An 11,209-nucleotide genomic window follows, 5' to 3' on the forward strand; every position below is an offset into this window, starting at 1 on the left:
TATCTGGTCCAATGTTCTTATATATCACATTAGAAAAACAAAAAGGGGTTTTAACGTAAATTTGTGGGGTTAAAATGTAGGAATTAGTTTCTACAAGGAATAGCAAAGAATTTAGGAAGAGTTTGGATGCTGCATCTTCAAATTTATGCTGCAGATTTATGTGTCATCAAATTGTTTTTGACTCCTGGAGACCACATACAGTAGATAGATTTTTTTTCCATGATGACATGAAACCCAGATTAAGATCTGTCTTTTAAAGGCTAAATTTCTGACAAACAACTAATTTCTTTAGCTTTCAGCAGAATGCAGATTGCTTCACTTCTTATTTAGATTGCCTAAGACTTGATGATTCATAGTTATAATTGTGTGAACTGACATTGTGACCTCAAAGCTGCAAAAGGGAACAATCATATCCTTTGTTCTTGAAGACTGAGCATAATTATATACTAACATCTCATATTCTGCGTTCAGTTCACAATAATCATTTTGGCAATGACTTTGAATTTAACTGGCTTAAACTGGTTTAAAAAGCTGGTCCAATGATCCCCCCTTTTTTTGTAATGTCTTGCCTAATGAAGAATTCTGGAGGCTCAACATCTTGGACATCCTTTTTTGTGGATCCTGATAAAAATATAGTATCACTCGCCTCTAAATCTTGAATATTTTTATCCTATGGACCAATAGGGCTGCAAATGAGTCTTCTGAAAAAGTACTGCTGGCAAGTGGTACAACAGTATTGGAAATTGTTTCATTTTGCCAAGCCAAGGTGCATTTCTATTAATTATCATAAACAATACACAGAGGAAGCATTTATCTATATACTTCTAAAACTATTGTTCCTGTAGCCTTTATTGGTTGAAACAGTGCATTATATGGCAACAATTTTTGGTTCCAAGGTACCTCAAATAGGCTAACTTGCAGAGCGCATCCAAAATCTGGAATCCATGACAAATTTTGTTAAAACATTTTATGACATAAAATAATCATAAAACAGTATATGACATAATACAAAATGTCACAAAAAATCCTACGGGGTGATTGACTGTACTATACAATTCAACATGGGCTATATAAGTGTGTGTGTCCCAGCTTTTCCAGTGAAGGCAGTACATTAGAGTTTCTGTCATTGCTGGAGGCATTCTGGTAAGCAGATATCTCTGAACTGATTACCCAGTCGGGTCATGGGTTGTCTGCTATAAAATAAAATCATGTGTTGCTGGCTGCGTAGATATGAAAACTGAAAGCTCAAAGCCTTAGAACAGAAATTCAATACACTGCACTACTGAAGGCCAGACATAATTTTTTATTGCAATAAGAAAATTTCACAAGTACCTCTGAGAATAGAAACACCGTAAAAATAAAAATAACTAGCCAGTAAGTTCATTGCCTTTTATGACATTAAGGTAATTTGCCTTACTCAACCTAAAGCAGGTCCTACTTTATGATATTCTAAATTTCTTTAGAATATAACTTGTGCCAGTACAGTACCACCTGCAGCTCATCACTTGATGTTGCTTCAGTGAACCAAATCCACCAAAAATATTTCTCTGTGTAGTTTGCTTTGGGTTCACTGCACATGTCTCTTTTTTGATTTGACATACAAGTGCTGAGACATGAGAAATGCTAGTGGCTTTCTCTTACTCATATAGAGAACAAAATAAATGGCCTTCATCTGATAATGTTATAATTGATATACAGGATTAAATTTACTTGAACCACTCACCCCCTCCTCTCCCCCAGTAATATATGCAATACATTTGGAACAACAGTGTCACAAGACTGGGACAAACAATTTCCAGCCTCTTTATCCAAAGCAAGCTTACTTTGGAAACAAATATCATTTATTTTTGTTGTGATAATAAGCAATTCTAGACTTTTTGGAGCCAATGCTACAGATTTTGGCTAGGGAGTAAGTCTTACCTTGCTCAATTGAACATTCTTCTAAGGAAGATTGCTCAAGATTGTAGTCCAATTAAAGTGATACTAGATAGGGTTAAACACCTAGTAATTAAAATGAGGAAACAAAAGTGACATTTTGTCACTAAGACTGTCTGGTTCATCTTTTATAACCTGCATGTTACAAAGCATAAATAATTAATCTTTCTAGATTAGAAGCAATTATCTTTCAGTCTTTGACACAAGGTCAGTGTGATTTCAGGCCAAAGAAAGATCAAATTTATTTACTATTTTGCTTTGGATAGCCATATTATTGTATACATTTCCTTTGACTAAATTATTTAATTTTAAATAATTAAAATTAATTATTTTGGCTTTGTTTATCATTAAATGTTAGTATTTAAATACTGAAATTTATTGGTAGTTTAAAATAATAAAAGCAGAAATAAAAATAGAAATAAAAACCAAAATTAAAATAATAAATAATATACTACAGGTCGAATCCCGAGTGCCGCGTAACAGAGTGAGCGCCTCGTCCCGGCTTCTGCCAACCTAGCAGTTCGAAAGCACGTAAAAATGCAAGTAGAAAAATAGGGACCACTACGGTGGGAAGGTAACAGCGTTCCGTGCGCCTTTGGCGTCTAGTCATGCCGGCCACATGACCACGGAGACGTCCTCGGACAAGCGCTGGCTCTTCGGCTTTGAAACGGAGATGAGCACCGGCCCCTAGAGTCGGAAACGACTAGCACGCATGTGCAGGGGAACCTTTACCTTTACCTTTAATAATGTTTAGAAAAATATTTAGAAAACCTAAAAAGATTAATCCCTCAATTCAATAGAGAGACCTCAGCTAGTAGTAACAGTTTGTAACCATAATGCAAAAAGAGACCCTATGGCAGCTTTAGGGTATCATCCTCAAAATATGTCAGTGATCAGTGACGTGTGATAGGGTCATATCGAAGCAACCATTTGGTCAAAGAGCTTGAACCCATATTTGCCACCTTTTTATATTTCATGCAGCCAGTATAATGTGTTCAGTACAGAGATCCTTTGGAGATATGAAAGAATAGGCATAGCAGTGAGGTCGAATCACTTCTCAGTAATTATACAGTATTATAATCGCAAGCAGTGCCACTTATCTTGTACATGTGGAGAAAGAAAGAAATGCCCTTTTAAGGCAATAAATGCATTTTATTTTTTAAAAAAATCTCTATCACTGACCTATTTTCTCATTTGTGAGAATTATTTGGTCTGTCTTTCTGCTTTTGAGATCTCACTGTAGCAATATGCTGACATGGTTAGGAAAAGAAACCCAGTACAGATGGGGAAGGCCTTCATGGTGTGTGGGAACACTTTGGATAGTTTTCAGGTATTTATTCATTATTTTTTAAACAATCCAGTTTCTTTCACGTAGTTTCATAATACATTACACCCCTCCCCCTAGAATGAACAAACATTATAGCAACAAAAGAAAAGTAATTACAGCAATACAAGTTTACAAAAGTTAGGGCTTTTTTTCTCATATAATGCTCAGAACGGTGTTCTGGAACCTTTTTTTTGTTTTTTGCAAAAAAAACCACAAAAACAACCCAGCTCCCTTATTGGTTTTCCTAAGCCTATTGCAGGGCTAGCAATCTTGGCTCTTTTTTATGACTCATGGACTTCAACTCCCAGAAATCCTGAGCCAGCCATGCTGAGGGGAAAGGGAGAGGTTTCCAAGCTGAGCCATGCTGGCTCAGGAATTCTGGGAGTTGAAGTCCTTGAGTCATAAAAGAGCCTGCACTAGAGGAGGACATTAAAATTTAAAATTATTTACAGGATTACTTCTTTAGGAACTAAACTTTTAGAATCTAAAACAGCTAATTCAGAAAAGCCAACAGGAAAGAACCTCACATTTTTCATCTGCTTCTGTCTTTTGGAAGTTAAAATTAGATAACAAAATAATCTGTTTCTTATGTTAACATCTCTGCAATGAAATCAAAGGTAACAGGAAAGAAATGAGAAACATTTTTCTCAATGTAATATGTCTAATTTAGCTGATTCTAGAAAAAAATAGTATCTTTTGTACACTCTTGAAAACTATTTTGAATCTAAACAATTCTTAACATTTTATGACATAAAATAATCATAAAACAGTATATGACATAATACAAAATGTCACAAAAAATCCTACGGGGTGATTGACTGTACTATACAATTCAACATGGGCTATATAAGTGTGTGTGTCCCAGCTTTTCCAGTGAAGGCAGTACATTAGAGTTTCTGTCATTGCTGGAGGCATTCTGGTAAGCAGATATCTCTGAACTGATTACCCAGTCGGGTCATGGGTTGTCTGCTATAAAATAAAATCATGTGTTGCTGGCTGCGTAGATATGAACACTGAAAGCTCAAAGCCTTAGAACAGAAATTCAATACACTGCACTACTGAAGGCCAGACATAATTTTTTATTGCAATAAGAAAATTTCACAAGTACCTCTGAGAATAGAAACACCGTAAAAATAAAAATAACTAGCCAGTAAGTTCATTGCCTTTTATGACATTAAGGTAATTTGCCTTACTCAACCTAAAGCAGGTCCTACTTTATGATATTCTAAATTTCTTTAGAATATAACTTGTGCCAGTACAGTACCACCTGCAGCTCATCACTTGATGTTGCTTCAGTGAACCAAATCCACCAAAAATATTTCTCTGTGTAGTTTGCTTTGGGTTCACTGCACATGTCTCTTTTTTGATTTGACATACAAGTGCTGAGACATGAGAAATGCTAGTGGCTTTCTCTTACTCATATAGAGAACAAAATAAATGGCCTTCATCTGATAATGTTATAATTGATATACAGGATTAAATTTACTTGAACCACTCACCCCCTCTCTCCCCCAGTAATATATGCAATACATTTGGAACAACAGTGTCACAAGACTGGGACAAACAATTTCCAGCCTCTTTATCCAAAGCAAGCTTACTTTGGAAACAAATATCATTTATTTTTGTTGTGATAATAAGCAATTCTAGACTTTTTGGAGCCAATGCTACAGATTTTGGCTAGGGAGTAAGTCTTACCTTGCTCAATTGAACATTCTTCTAAGGAAGATTGCTCAAGATTGTAGTCCAATTAAAGTGATACTAGATAGGGTTAAACACCTAGTAATTAAAATGAGGAAACAAAAGTGACATTTTGTCACTAAGACTGTCTGGTTCATCTTTTATAACCTGCATGTTACAAAGCATAAATAATTAATCTTTCTAGATTAGAAGCAATTATCTTTCAGTCTTTGACACAAGGTCAGTGTGATTTCAGGCCAAAGAAAGATCAAACTTATTTATTATTTTGCTTTGGATAGCCATATTATTGTATACATTTCCTTTGACTAAATTATTTAATTTTAAATAATTAAAATTAATTATTTTGGCTTTGTTTATCATTAAATGTTAGTATTTAAATACTGAAATTTATTGGTAGTTTAAAATAATAAAAGCAGAAATAAAAATAGAAATAAAAACCAAAATTAAAATAATAAATAATATACTACAGGTCGATTCCCGAGTGCCGCGTAACAGAGTGAGCGCCTCGTCCCGGCTTCTGCCAACCTAGCAGTTCGAAAGCACGTAAAAATGCAAGTAGAAAAATAGGGACCACTACGGTGGGAAGGTAACAGCGTTCCGTGCGCCTTTGGCGTCTAGTCATGCCGGCCACATGACCACGGAGACGTCCTCGGACAAGCGCTGGCTCTTCGGCTTTGAAACGGAGATGAGCACCGGCCCCTAGAGTCGGAAACGACTAGCACGCATGTGCAGGGGAACCTTTACCTTTACCTTTAATAATGTTTAGAAAAATATTTAGAAAACCTAAAAAGATTAATCCCCTCAATTCAATAGAAAGACCTCAGCTAGTAGTAACAGTTTGTAACCATAATGCAAAAAGAGACCCTATGGCAGCTTTAGGGTATCATCCTCAAAATATGTCAGTGATCAGTGACGTGTGATAGGGTCATATCGAAGCAACCATTTGGTCAAAGAGCTTGAACCCATATTTGCCACCTTTTTATATTTCATGCAGCCAGTATAATGTGTTCAGTACAGAGATCCTTTGGAGATATGAAAGAATAGGCATAGCAGTGAGGTCGAATCACTTCTCAGTAATTATACAGTATTATAATCGCAAGCAGTGCCACTTATCTTGTACATGTGGAGAAAGAAAGAAATGCCCTTTTAAGGCAATAAATGCATTTTATTTTTTAAAAAAATCTCTATCACTGACCTATTTTCTCATTTGTGAGAATTATTTGGTCTGTCTTTCTGCTTTTGAGATCTCACTGTAGCAATATGCTGACATGGTTAGGAAAAGAAACCCAGTACAGATGGGGAAGGCCTTCATGGTGTGTAGGAACACTTTGGATAGTTTTCAGGTATTTATTCATTATTTTTTAAACAATCCAGTTTCTTTCACGTAGTTTCATAATACATTACACCCCTCCTCCTAGAATGAACAAACATTATAGCAACAAAAGAAAAGTAATTACAGCAATACAAGTTTACAAAAGTTAGGGCTTTTTTTTCTCATATAATGCTCAGAACGGTGTTCTGGAACCTTTTTTTTGTTTTTTGCAAAAAAACCACAAAAACAACCCAGCTCCCTTATTGGTTTTCCTAAGCCTATTGCAGGGCTAGCAATCTTGGCTCTTTTTTATGACTCATGGACTTCAACTCCCAGAAATCCTGAGCCAGCCATGCTGAGGGGAAAGGGAGAGGTTTCCAAGCTGAGCCATGCTGGCTCAGGAATTCTGGGAGTTGAAGTCCTTGAGTCATAAAAGAGCCTGCACTAGAGGAGGACATTAAAATTTAAAATTATTTACAGGATTACTTCTTTAGGAACTAAACTTTTAGAATCTAAAACAGCTAATTCAGAAAAGCCAACAGGAAAGAACCTCACATTTTTCATCTGCTTCTGTCTTTTGGAAGTTAAAATTAGATAACAAAATAATCTGTTTCTTATGTTAACATCTCTGCAATGAAATCAAAGGTAACAGGAAAGAAATGAGAAACATTTTTCTCAATGTAATATGTCTAATTTAGCTGATTCTAGAAAAAAATAGTATCTTTTGTACACTCTTGAAAACTATTTTGAATCTAAACAATTCTTAAGAATGAAATATTCTTAATTTGGATTTTACTTTTACTGTTTGGACTGTTGTGTGTTTTGAAAAATAGATTATTTAGAATTAGTTATGTTGCACTTCAGTCTTTAAATAATTAACCTAGTATATACATAACAATATATGATGTTTTTCCTGGTGAGCTTAACATCAATAACAACATTTATTAAAGGCTAAAACAATTTCTGGGGGTATTATCTGTATAGTAAAATTTTGGACAAGCAGTGATCATGTTACATATGTGCATAAGCGTAGTCAGTAGCATATGCCTTTTTAAAAATATCAAACATGCAAAGAAACAAAAATAAGTCCAAAATATCTGTATTACATCCAGAAATGCCAACTTTGCAACCAATATTTCTCATCCATAATTATGGCACCCTAAGGATACCTGCATACATGCAAATGTTTCTCTGGGATCAGTAACGCAACAGGGATCGCTTTTTCCTTCCAGTAACATATACCTAAAACCAGTTTATTGCATTTGGCAATTGTATTAAAAAAATCTCATTCATTTAATTTTAAATCAAGTGAAAAATTGATTAAAATTATTTTATTAAAACAAATGGCAATTCTTTTATAAAAAGTTGCCTCAAACAAAATGAGTTTGACATGCCTGCTCTAGATAGTTGAATGCTCCAAAATAAATTCTAGACCAGGCCTGTACATGCAGCCTACTAAGCACCCTTGGACAGAGCACAGACTTTTTTTTTAAGTAATAAAATCACCACCACTGCCCTGAAAGTCATGTTGCCTAATGCCTTCATGGCTTACCATGACCACAAGCTCCAACACTGTAGATGCTCCTCTAGTCACCAAATAAAACACTGTAGATGCTCCTCTAGTCACCAAATCATTGATTAGCCCACCAGCATTCCTTTGCAGACCACAAAGATTTTTAATTTATCATTGTGGGCCTTTCCTTTCTACAAGATAATAATAATAATAATAATAATAATAATAATAATAATAATAATAATAATAATAATAATAATAATAATAATAATAATAATAATGTAATAATATAATAAATAATAATAATTAATAATAATAATAATAAGTAGTAGTAGTAGTGCCCTGTGTTCGAGTCTGTCCAGATCCTCCTGTATCTTAAGCCTATCTTCTGGAGTATTGGCTATTCCAGCCAGCTTGGTGTTGTCTGCAAATTTGATGAGTTCCCCATCTATCCCCTCATCCAAATCGTTGATGAAGATGTTGAAGAGCTGCACAGACCACTTCTAGATTTTCCTCTTGCTTTTCCGAGTTAACTGCTTGGTCTGTCATTGAGCAAGAATTGACTTTGTAGGGAAGCATATTATCATTTGATGTATATTTAACATATGTTCTACCTTTATTTACCAATTATATAATATTTGTATGCAATCCACATGGCGAGGTTTGGGGAAACTTACAATAGAAAATTTTTTTTTTTAAAATCATAAGATTAAAACATCGCCTTGCCTGCACCGCCTCCGCTGCCCGCATTGTGCAGCCCTGCCATATAGAGTGGGCTCTGCTGCTCCCACAGCACCAGCTGCACTGTCTCTGGCCCCAGGGAGGGGAGCCCGCTGCCAACACCCTTCGCACCTGTGACTGCAGCAGTGCCGCCCTGCCACCCCCCTGCCTCCTGCCCCCCCCGTCAAGATGAGAGTTCCGGCACCTTTTTTTTTTTAAGAAAAAAAGCACTGACAAAAGTTATAACAATAGTGTAAGTTAACACGTTCCCTCCTAGTTAATACAGGTGATTCCTAGCTAGCAGCACAAAAAAGGTACATACAACATTATAGCTTCATTATTTCAGGACAAAGTCTTGTAGATAAGCAGGAGGTTTGTGAGCCCTTGTGGAACACCTGGGGGACCCAGGCATTTCCTGGCCTACCAGCTTGCCCGCCGGGCTGGGTAGACCAGTGTCTCTCAGTTCAAGTGATTCAGCTTGGCTCGGCAATCTCTGGCTGGCCCTTCCAGGTTGGCCCACCCCAGAGTCAGTTTGTTCTGCAGAGTTAGCACAGTGGCTGTAGTACTCAGGTTGGCTTTCTCTGTCAGAGGACCCATGTTGCACGTTCGGGTTTTCTTCCCCTACGGCCATCTCCCCATTGCTCTGGCTGTTTGGGCACTCAGAGTCTATGCATGGACTGGCCTGGCTGCCAGTTTGCGGCCCGTGGTAAGGACCTATGATGAAGTCCTCGCTTTGTGGCCATTCTGGATATGGCGACAGACAACTTGCCAGCCCTCTAGGACCACTTTGTATGAGCGAGGGCCTGATGTTTTAATGATTTTTCCTGGCACCCACAAGTTCCCATGCCCATATTTCCTGGCCCACACCCCGTCGCCCACTTGCAGCCCCCTCAGGGGTTTGGGGCAAGAGGCCTCTGCTGCCACCCGGTCTGGGTGCAACCTGTCCAGTTTCGTGATTAGTCGCCTCCCCCAGTGCAGCTCCACTGGGCTTTTCCCTGTAGCCGTGCATGGCGTGGTATGTTGCCAAAGCAAAAAGTTGGCCAGTCTGTGGTGCCAGTCCCCAGTCACTATACACCTCAGTGACTCTTTTGTGGTGCGAACCATACGTTCAGTTTGACCATTAGTAGATAGGTGAAATGGGGCCGATGTCGCATGCCTAATGAGGTTTGCTCTCAGGAACGCCTGAAATTCTGCCGCAGTAAATTGGGCCCTGTTATCGGACACTATGACGTCCAGCAGCCCATGCATGGCAAAAAGTTTCCTAAGCACCTGGATGTTCCTAGCATTAGTCACGTTTGCAATTGGTATAACTTCTAGCCATTTAGAGTGGCTGTCGACCACTATAAGAAAGAGCTGTCCCTGAAAGGGCCCAGCGAAGTCTATGTGAATCCTAGACCAGGGAGTGTGAGTCTCCTCTCACCTGTGAACTGGAGCATGAGGCATTTCAGGCCTTGATTGCTGGCATGTATAACACCCATGCACCTGGGCTTCAATGGCTTTATCTAATCCTGGCCACCATAAATAGCTTCTAGCCAAAGCTTTCATGCGAACAATACCTGGATGGCCTTCATGCAGTGATTGCAAAACCCTGTCTCTTAGTGAGGTAGGAACTATGACCCTGTTCCCCCAAAGAATACAACCCTTGTGAGCTGATAGCTCATGTCTCTTTGTAAAATAGCTCTGAAACTCAGGACCTAGGCTTTTATCCAGTCACCCTGTGTGTACCCACAATAGCACTCTACTTAGTGTCTTGTCTGCTGTCATTTCTGCAGCTATGTCCCCTGCGTGGAGGGGAAACTCTGGCAAGTCCTTAATAAACAAAACGCGGGCTGCTGGGGCCAAATCTGGTTCAACTTGTAGCAGTGGAAGCCTGCTCAGGCCATCTGCATGGCCCATATCCATGCCAGGTTTGTGAATTAGCTTAAATGTATAAGCTGATAAAAAATGGACCATCTAAGTATTCTAGGGGATAATATGTGGGGTGTCTGTTTGTCTGTAGTGAATAACCCCAATAGTGGTTTATGGTCTGTGAAGAACGTGAAGTCCCTGCTGTACCTGTATAAGTAGTTGTGGAATTTTTTAACTGCAGCTACTATGGCCAATGCCTCATTGTCAATTTGAGCACAATTACGGTCAGCAGACGACAGTGTCCTTGAATAAAAAGCAATTGGAAATTGAGTTCCATCTTTCTCTAAGTGACTTAAGAGAATGGGGATGCGTCACATGCTAAGCAAACTGGCTTGGACTCTTTGAAATGAGTGATAGTGGAACTGACCGACAGAAGTCCCTTCAATTCCTGGAAACTCTTTTCGTGAACACTAGTCCACTTCCATGTACCATTTTTATCCAGGAGCCTGTCTAGCGGCTCTGCCACTGCGGCCTTGTTATGAAGGAACGTGTGGTAAAAATTTAGGAGGCCCAGGAATGCCTGCAGCTCTCCTTTCATTTTAGGGCTAGGTGCCATCTGAAGGGCTTTTACTTTAGACTCAGCAGGGTGGATGCTATTAGCATCAATGCGAAACCCCAAGAATTCAGCTGAAGGGACTCCAATACTGCACTTATTCTTTTAAAGCTTGAGGCCTGCTTCTCGTAGCTTTTGCAGGATGGCTTTGAGCTAGCACCTCAGTGGATTCACCGGCGATGAGCATGTCATCAAAATAGGGGCAAACCCCCGGAATGCCCTTGAGTGTATGTTCCATAATGC

The sequence above is a fragment of the Vipera ursinii genome (assembly GCF_947247035.1).
Source record: "Vipera ursinii genome assembly, chromosome: 1".
NCBI lineage: Eukaryota > Metazoa > Chordata > Lepidosauria > Squamata > Viperidae > Vipera > Vipera ursinii.